Source organism: Rhinolophus sinicus, chromosome 2 (assembly GCF_057876585.1).
Source record: "Rhinolophus sinicus isolate RSI-liver-muscle chromosome 2, RSI-T2T, whole genome shotgun sequence".
Taxonomy (NCBI): domain Eukaryota; kingdom Metazoa; phylum Chordata; class Mammalia; order Chiroptera; family Rhinolophidae; genus Rhinolophus; species Rhinolophus sinicus.
Window position 1 is genome coordinate 51078925 of NC_142502.1, and position 10722 is coordinate 51089646.

At 32.8% G+C, this 10722-nt stretch overlaps 1 pseudogene; it reads right to left on the minus strand.

Moving 5' to 3' along the window:
• Positions 1 to 3952: 3952 nt before the first annotated feature.
• Positions 3953 to 7913, minus strand: LOC109433758 (actin-related protein 2/3 complex subunit 2 pseudogene; annotated as a pseudogene).
• Between the last annotated feature and the right edge of the window lie 2809 nt (positions 7914 to 10722).

Below are 10722 nucleotides of genomic sequence, written 5' to 3' on the forward strand. Positions count from 1 at the left end.
CTAGATACACAACTCACAAATGGGTATATGTAAAACTTAGAAAATTTGAATACATTCAGTAGATTTTGCAAATTTTATTTTTCCGGGTGTGATATTGCACCATTGTTATGAAAATCTTACTATAGTCATGTGCTGCCTAATGACCTTTTGGTCGACAACAACCCACACATATGATGTTGGTCCCCTAATATCATAATGGAGCTGAATTGCCTATAAGAAATAGAAGGATGTGTGGTTCAGGAGGAATCTCTCTTTTTTTTTTTTTTTTTTTCTCACTGATGGAGGCAGTATCTGTGGGGTTTGACAATAGATTCCTCTCACAGCACCTCAGTTTTGAGTGCTGGCCCAGTCAGTGAGCCACTGACCTCTTTCAGCACACAGGGGCCTCCAGCAATACATATTCAAAAGGCCCCTATAGCCCTCCCAGATCTAGCTTGATGGTCTTCAGAGTATTGCTGTAAATTCTGTGTTGAGGCCCTAAGATCCTGTACAAGGACACAGGTCCACAGGAGCTACCTTAACAAGTACTGAGTGTCACTGCTACTTTAGGAAAAGCTTTCTGTGACAGTGTGGAGTCAGCCTGTCCCTGTACTTTGGAAATATTTTCATGTTGTAATGATGTAAAACATAAATAAGTTTTATGTCTTTCATCAATTCAATGCCAGAGAGAGCCCTTTGTGCCAGATAAGGTCAAGGGAACCAAACACAAATTTCCAAGTCAAAATACTGAGTCCTCAGTTCTACACCTCTCCATGTTAAACATCCTCTTTATTTTTTAATGAATACCACAGAATTCCTTAATCTGATCACTGCTCTAACATGCAATAGCCAAAACCACATTGCCATGACAATGCCCTGTGTTCCTGTATCCATCTTGTTTTCTTATACCTACTGATCCTCAGGCCACCTTTCACTCCCTGCTGACAGTCACTAGTAGGGTAATCTACATCTTTCAGCCAGGTCCTACTCGATATTTCCAATCAATCTAGGCCACATCCCTGTTCATGAAGCTGCACAGACAGCTTTGACATTCTATTTCTGAATCTGTCAGAAGGAAGTGGGGGGAACTCTTGTGGAACAGTGTATGTAAAGTCTGCATGAGTGTACAGTTATGTCCTAGGCCTTCACGTTCCCTCACCCCTGACTCACTGACTCACCCAGAGCAACTTCCAGTCCTGCAAGCTCTATTCATGGTAAGTGCCCTATACAAGTAAACTTATTTTTTCACCTTTTATACCGTATTTTTACAATAATTTTTCTATGTTTTGATATGTTTATATACACAGATACTATATCTGTACACAGAAGCTATATGTATATAGCCACTCTTTTTTTTCAGGGTTCATTTACCGGGATCCTTGAATCATACAAGGATGACTCAGTGGTATTCAGGTATAACCCCTTCAGATTAATCCATTGCTGACCTCCGTCTTAAAGTTAATGTTTCAGCCACGGTGAACATACCTTCTTTTATGGTCCCAGATATTTGTAAGGCTTTCAAATTTTGTGGAATAATATTATTTTCTATTCATGACATGCTTACAGGAAAACTGATGGTCCATTGTCACTCAGGCAAAATTGGAAAATAGCAATATTTTGTATATTAGTGGAATTATTAGAATTATATTTGATGCTTTTCTTTCCACTAGAACCCTATTAAGTGTCCATGGCAAAGAAATCTTATTTATCTTTTTACCTTAGGCCCAACAGATTTCCTGGTATATAGTCCAAATGCTGAATCAATTAATAAATGAGTACAAAGTCACCAAAAGTCTGTAGTTTTACTTAAAAGGCTTTTATCTTTACAGTTGGGCAGCACTAATCTATGTAACATTATGCCAATCATTTATTTGTAGAACAGCTGTACAGTACTATGCTATTAAGTAATAAGGTAAATGGCCTGCCATTTTTTCAATTGAAAAACGCTGTGGAATTGAATTGTTTTTGCCAATGTCATATATTTTCTTATTTCGTTACATGATGTCTGTGGAGAAAAAGGACTATACTCATTTTACTATGTTCCTTGGTTTTATAAGAGAAAGTAGGACAGGATGGTACTATTCCCTATTCTAAAGACAGTGTAATCTTGAGTAAATGGATCCTGATTTTACAAAATGGGCTGAAATGTTACTTGTGACCTCAAACAACATTCTATATTCTTATGTGAATCTATTTTTACAAAAAAAAAAAAAAGCTAGAAAAGAAATGACTTATTTTTACTATGAAAAACTTACTATGAAAAACTCATTTTTTACTATGAAAAACTTTGATAAGCCTGAAAACTTTTTACTGTATGTGTGTTTTGTAGGTCCAAGTGTTTCTCATCTTCTGATTTTTTAAAAAATTAAAAACACTTACACAAAACTGTTCAAATGATAGCACACTTTATAGTTCAGTGACTTCAACATAGTGGAAAGGCAATTAGTAAATTTCATGGGCCCAAAGTTTCCAAAAATATTTTATAGATTTTGATTTCCCCTTGTCTCTAGAATCACTTTTTTGCACACGCATATTCAGTTGGTCATTTGCATAGTTGAAATGAATATCCTTTTTTCATTTAATTGTTTTTGCTTGTTGTCAAATATCAGTTGACTATATTTGCAGGGGTTTATGTCTGGGCTTTCTAATCTGTTTCATTATTTTATTCTTCTGCCGATACCACAGTCTTTACGAAAGTAGCTTTATATTAAGTCTTCAAGTCAGGTTGTGTCAGTATTCTGACTTTGTTGTTATTCAGTATTGTGTCTGCTGTTGTGGGTTTTTTGCTTTTCCCTATAAACTTTGGAATCAGTTTGGTGATATCCATAAAATAATTGGCTGGAATTTCTGATTGGGATTATGTTGAATCTATAGATCAAATTGGGAAGAATTTACATCTTGGAAAAATTGAGTTCTTCTCAATATGAACATGGAATTCTCTGCGTGAGCATGGAAGATCTATCCATTTATTTTGATCTTCAGTTCTTTTTACCAGAATTTTATAGTTCTCCCATATAGGTCTTGTACATATACTACATTTGTTATATTTACACCTAAATATTTCATGTTTTTGATGCTAATGCAAATAACTGTGTTCTTAAATTCAAATTCCAAATGTTCATTACTGGCATATCGTCAAGTGATTCATTTTTGTATATTAATCCTGCATCCGCCACCTTGCTATATAGTTGCTTATTGATTCAAGGAGTGTTTTCGGTTAATCCTTTGGATTTTTCTATGTAGACAATTTTTTTTTTTTTAAACAAAGAGTTCTATTTCTTCTCTTTCAAACTGTATATCCTTTGTTTCCTTTATTTTTCTTATTATATTAAGTATGGCTTCTAGTACAATGTTGAATAAGATTCATAAGAGGGGACATCCTTGCCTTTTTTTCAATTTTAGGGAGAAAGCATCTAATTTCTTACCATTAAGTATGATGTTAGCTGTAGGTTATCTTGTAGGGTGTCTTTATCAAGTTGAGGAAATTCCCCTGTGTTCCTAGTATGATGAAAATTTTTATCATGAATGAGTGCTGAATTTGCCAAATGGCTTCTTTTGGTATTTATTGATTTTTATCATGTGATTTGTTTTTCTTTAGTTTGTTGATAAGATAAATTGATTTTCTAACATTGAAATTGCCTTGCATACCTGAAATAAACCCCAATAATTATTATGTATAATTATTTTATACATTATTGGATTCTATTTGCATATATATATATATATATATATATATATATATATATATATAATACATTATTGGATTCTATTTGCATATATATGTGTGTGTGTGTATATATGTGTATATATATATATATATATATATATATATATATATATATATATATATATGGAGAGAGAGAGAGAGAGAGAGAGAGAAGGAAAATTTTTTCTTTATTAATGACCTCAACCATATTTCTTTAGATGCAGAAGTTTTGAACTCAAATCTTAGGAGAAAACAAGTTAAGCTACATTATTTTAAGCTGCAACTCATTACCATTACCAGTAACATATTGCAAAGCACAACAGTTTGGAAAGAGGGTGGAAGGGAAGAGGAGTGAGGGAGGGACAATAAAGAAAAGGAATTAAGTTGATCAAATGGAATTTCTTTTTTTAATTGGACACTGGAAAATGTCTTTCCAGTGATTGCTGTTTTCATTTCCTTCTTCTCTGCATTAGGGCCTGCACGGTTCAATACATTCAGCAAGTCGGATGTTTTTGCCTGCCTACCTGTGTGAATATAGGCCTTAGAGCACTTGATGTGGCAGTGCAGGTAGTCCCAGAACGTGTGGGTCAGGAAGATGGTGTTGTGGAGCACTGGCGGTGATGTGGGCAGGGAACAGCAAGAAAGTAATATAACCAGTGTTGTCACTCATAGCAGCACCGATGTCTTTCAGCCCCATAGGAGGTTCCCTAGGGCTAAAGAGGACCTGTGGGGCTGTGTGGCTGGCTCTGCATCCTTCTTTGACCTCCTGCATGAACACCTTTCCAATGACCATGTCATGGTCTTCCTTAAACACCGTGCTGAAGACTAGTGACTCTGAACTTTTTAGACTCAACATATATGGTCTCATCATCCCTATAATGGATAACTGCCCTGTTCTTTTCTTCCTTGCCCTCTTCCTGGAACTGAAAGTATTTCTCAAAGACAGAGAAAAAACAATTTCCTTCAACATGCCAGCCTGATGTACAATGGAATTCTTGGATGCAGGCATATTTTCAAGGTCCTATAGCAAACAGACATTATATCCTGATTCTGGATTTTCCAAGAAACTCCTGTACACTCTCTATTAATTAATCAGCACCATGTGCCTGAAGGTCACCACAGAATTCCAAAGAAATACTGACCATTGCTTTTATTTTGTCCTCAGTAGTAACTGAAATATGATAGAGGACTTCATCAAAATCTGCAGATGTTATAATACTTCTACTGCTTCTGGTTTGTTTCCGGCAGCCACGTTCTTGAACTTGAGCCTGAGTATCTCTTCCATGATGCGGTTGTCCCCTCCAGCAGAATCCTGTTGGCAGCTGGCCTCAGGAGTCTGAACCTGCCTGGCAAACAGCTGCCACCACCGCCTCACCAACCTATTTGCTAATACTGGGATGCCAAAAAAATGTATACACATGACTTATATTCATCTTTTGTTATCAGTATATATTGAGCATTACAATTTTAATACAGTTTTTTCCTTTCTTAAAATGTGTATACATTTTTTTGGCACCTTCTGTATTTTGGTGATGATTTTTATATCTATGTTTATGAAAGATTTTAGTCTGTAGGTTCCTTTTAAGTAATGTCTCTCTCTAGTTTACATTTTGAATTGATGTCAGGCTCATAGAAAGAGTTAGGAAGTGTTGCCTCTGCTTCTATTTTCTGGAGGACAAGATAGAGAACAGATTTAACTTTTTCCTTAAATGTTTGACAGCATTTATTTATGATGAAACTATCTGGGCCTTCTTCTTTCTGTCTGGGAAGATTAATAGTTGTTGATTAAATTCCTTTAATAGATATAGACCTATTCAGATTATCTATTTCTCTTTGTATGAGTTTTGGTAGATAGTGTCTTTCAACAAATTGGTCCATTTTATCTTATCAAAGTTGTGATTATAACATTGTCTATAATATTCCTTTAGTCTTTGATATCCTTTTAATGTGCATGGGATCAGTAGTGATTACAACCAACCTTTCATTTCTGATAGTAATAATTTGTTTTCTTTAGTTATTACATCTAGAGATTTATCAATTTTATTATCATTTCAATAATCAACTTTTTGTTTTCACTTTTCTATCAATTTTGTATTTTCAACTTCAATAATTTCTGATCTAATTCTTATTTTATTTTCCAGTTACTTTGGATTAAATTTTTCTCCTTTTTCTAGTTTCCTAAGATAAAAGTTAAATTATTAATTGTAGAACTTTCTTTTCTAAATATAAATCCAATGTCATAAATTTCCATATTGCTTTCACTGTATCCCACAATTTGTGATTATTTGTATTTACATTTTTATTTAATTCAAAATATATCTTAAAATTTTGTTTTGACACTTCTTTCACCCATGTGTTATTTCAAAGTGCCTTGTTTAATCTTCATATATTTAAGGACTTTCCAGCTATCTTTCTATTATTGACAGAATTCCATTATGATTTAATTTCATTGTAATATGAGAGTATAATTTGTATAATTTCCATTCTAAAATTTGATAATTTGGGGGGGGTGGCTGTAAATGCGGTCTATCTTGGTGAATGTTTCATGAGAGCTTAAGAATAAAGTGTATTCTGAAGCTGTTAGATAGTCTACTGATATAAACTATTTCCTGTTGATTGATGGTTTTATTGATCTCAATTAGGTCCTTAGTGATTTTCTGCCTGCTGATCTGTCCATTTCTGATAGAGAATTGTTGAAATCTCTAACTATAGTAGTGAATTTATCTATTTATCCTTGCATTTCCAACATTTTTTTACTTTTATATCTTGATCTCTTTTTCAGTCACATACATGTTAAGAATCATTATGTCTTCTTGCAGAATTGACCGTATGTCATTAAGTAATAAAGCTATTTATTCCTGATAACTTTTCTTACTCTGAAGTCTGCTCTGTCTGAAATTAATATAGCTACTCATATCTTCTTTTGATTAGTGTTAGTGCAGTATATTCTTCTCCATTCATTTACTTTTAATTTATAATATATGTCTTTATATTTAACATCAGTTTCTTGTAGATAACATATAGTTTTGCCTTGTTTTCCAATCCAGTCTAACAATCTCTGGTTTATACCTGGGGTATTTACCATTGATATTTAAAGAAGTTACTGCTATGTTGGATTAATATATATCATACGTGTTACTGTTTTCTACTTGTTCCCCTTGTTCTTTGTTTTGATTTTTGTCTTCCACACATTTTTACAGCTTTTGTGGTTTTATTTGAAAATTTTATGTGATTCCATTTTCCCCTCCTTTCTTAGCATATCAGCTATATATCTTTTATTACCTTGTTAATGTTTCATCTAAATATTGCAATATACATTTACAAATAATTTGAGGCCACCTTCAAACCATATCATATTACTTCAAAGGCAGTGTGAGTTCCTTATAATAACAAATTAGAAAATAGTCCTAATTTCTCTCTTCCATCCTTTGTATCATTGTATCAATCCTGTCATTCATTTGTTACACATAAGTGTGCATTTACATATATATACATATATACATATATATACATATATACATATATATATATATATATATATATATATATATATATATATGTGCACTTACATATACACACACACACATATTCAAATACAGTATTTTGTACTGGTATCTACTGGATCAATTAAGAAATATGAAAGTTTTTATTTTACCTTAACGTATTCCTTCTGTGTTCTTCCTTTATTTGTATAGATCTGAGTTTCTGACCTATATCTTTTTCCAGCTCTTTAAAGAACAAACAGATACACAAAACAACTCCCATGACTCTCCATGACAAGGAAAGGCTCCTAGTCAAAGTGTTTGATGCTAGGGTTATGAAGACTTGCAGTTTTAATAGCCTGGATCTAGATTAGCAAGAAGGGTCAAATTAGAAACAAACAAACAAACAGACAATAACACTTCATTTCTTAGTTTAGTTTTAAGGTTGGCTATATTTTCTGCTACAGGATAGCTGGATTATACATGAGGAAAGAACTATTCTTCTACTTCAGAAAACTCCTTAATTGTAAATTTGCAATTAAGGTGAGGAAACATAGAAAAGAAAAGCAAACATAGTCTGTCAATTAAATTAACAGGTATATTGGAAGTTTTAAGAAAATCTAGTAATTTGGAGGCCACCAATGAGAACTTGTCTATGGAGGAATAATTTCAAGAATATGCATTCCCTGATGTCTAATATTGGATTTTTAATTTGGGTACTATTCTGTGCTTTACTTACCCTCCATTATTCATAAAACTTCAGTGAAATTATGTTGTCCTTCAAAACAGTATTATTGATAATTTGGTGAATAAAGGAAGAAAGGTAAACACTGCTTTTAGCAGACGTTAGGAGGTGAGATAGTAAGAGGAGAACAATAATTAAGGATATTTCAGAAATTTGGAGTGTTGGTGACAGGGACAACTCTTTTAAACCCTCATCATCCCACTAATAATGTCATAGTACATTTTCTCAGACACATTAAGGTAGGAGGATTTGGGAATGTAAGCACTAGTTTTATTTGGGTATTAAAATAAAGGATGCTTAGAGAATGCCGAAGGATTTGAGGTAAACCTGAGTAACTACTTTTTACATAACAATTGTCGAGAATTTAGGAGGCATTTAATAGCTTTTTGTATTTTTCAGAAACGGAATAGGTATTGGTACATAACTATTAGAAATGTTAGTCTAATATAAGAAACTGCTAAGTACAAAATTTACAACAGTTCAATATAAAATATAAAAATATATTTAGAATGATAATACATTTAATTCTGGATATCTCTGTGTGACTCAGGATGGATGTGCAGTAAAAAATCTGTTGTATTGGACAAGCTTGGGTAAATTCCAATTACTGATTACTGGAAGGCAGGTTTATTATGGAACAGATATCAAAATGAAAACTGGGGTTAAAGAAGAATATTTCTCTAATCATGTGAAGATTACTGTTGGAAGAATAGATATTAATTAAATTTCTAAGAGAAAGAGAAAGGAGATATGGTTTGATAACAAATCATCTCCTATATCAACCATTGGCAGGATAAGTAAGGCCACCAAAACAAGTGAAATCTTAACCCTTAAGCTTAGAGAATCCACATGATGTTGCTATAAAGCCAAAGAGGATTAAGTTTGAAGATGGTGCGAGTAATTAATCACGATAACGTTCTGGAAGGAACTGAAAGATACCTAAGATTGATAATGTGTGAAGATATGAAGGTAGCGGGTACATAAAATTTTTAAAAGATGAAAAAAAATGCTGTTGAAATAATCCAGAAATAATAGTACCTTGTAGGAAAAATAAGACCTAGCTTAGCTATTTCTTTTAGGATTGGTTACATTTGAGTATAATTTTGAGTTCACAAGAAAGAGCTACCGGAAATTTAGAAAATAAAGCAAGCCAAGTGATCCTCAAATCCCTCTGTGAAGTTCAGAAGGCTGCCAGTTCCCTCATTTAATTTCACTGGAGTTTTATGCCATTGGATAGAATTTTATACAAGTGTGTGTATGTGTGTGTGTGTGTGTGTGTGTGTGTGTGTTTTGTGTACACACACACTAGAGAATGGTATGAAAACTTGAATCAACTGTAGAGGAAAAGCACAAAGAATTATTAGTGTTTTTAAAATATAACTTTTGAAAAACAGTATTTTCAGATTTATCCACAATGTTGATTAAATAAAAGCCATATCTCTGTGTAAAATGTATTACAATTCTACAAATCATTCTCAAACTTTTCCTGTCTGATAAAAGTCTTGGGAGATACTTTAGTTTACACTGCCCTTGACAGTCACAATAAATTTAGAAATTTCAGTCTAGTTTTTGAAATAAAAACATAGGACTTTGTCTATTTTTGGCCTGGTGAGAACTATTTATGACTAATTTGTATATTTGCAAATTATTCTTTACTGTGAAAGGTTTTATGAAAATCCAAAAACGTTTAAAGCAAACATATAAATCAAGCTTTAGCCAGTGAAAAATAGGTATTTGTCATTATATGCTTTGCCTTTATTTTCTTTGTGGAAATCATAGAGGTCAGGAAAACTAATTAGTGAAAGGTTAGTTCATTTTTTTCGCCTGCTGGCTTTTCATTAATCTCTTCTAAAGTACTCCATAAGCACTCAGATTACTCAATCAGAAGTGTAAAAAACGTAGTTTTTTAAATTCCAGCTGTCTACAACTCAGATTAATGGGTGTGATTACATTTAAGTTTACTCAATTAACAAAAAAAGGTATTCTAAAATGCTAAAGTTCTCATTTCATTAATGTTAATTTTACTGATAAAGACAAAAACTACAGCTATAAAATAAGCTTTTAAGTTCCATAAGAGAATTAAAATCAGAATTGCTACATTCCAATGTAGTCTCCTTTCTGTCATTGGAATACGACTACTACTAAATCCTCAAAAAGGAAAGGTTAAGGCTTTGAAGTTTGTGAGGCAGTTTCTATGAAGCTGTTATTCACATAAATTTCAGAGTATGAAAAGAAGTCGCCATACATTTTAAAACCCATTTTTGTACTTTCTGATAACTCAGATATTAGAAGTTTATAAGTGGTATTCCTTAAAATGACAGAGTGATAGCAAAAAGACAGAAAATTTTGTAATTAGTCTATTTTCCATTTCCTTATGGTGTTCTTTAAACAAAGCCATGCAAACTAGTCTTCAACTTGTATGGAATCTTCTCTAGGTATTAGAAACTATTTTTAGAATAATAAATTACATTATTTATTTATTGATTTTTAATTTGCTACATTTCCTTGGACTTAATTTGTACAAAGTTTTCATTTTTTTCTGGGATACATGTAGAGAGAGTGTGTGTGTGTGTGTGTGTGTGTGTGTGTGTATGTGTGCACGCGTGAAAGAAAATGAAATAAACACCAAATGTGTTCGAAATACAAGACTTCTGTATTATAATCACCCGTGAACAACTGAATTGCTTTCACTGAATAGGTATTAAAAGACTTTATTCAATGAAACCCTGATTTGAACTGTAAAGTCCATTTTGGATTGCACCTCTGACTAACATAGCCCTACTGAGAAGAGACCCAGATGTCCCACTGAA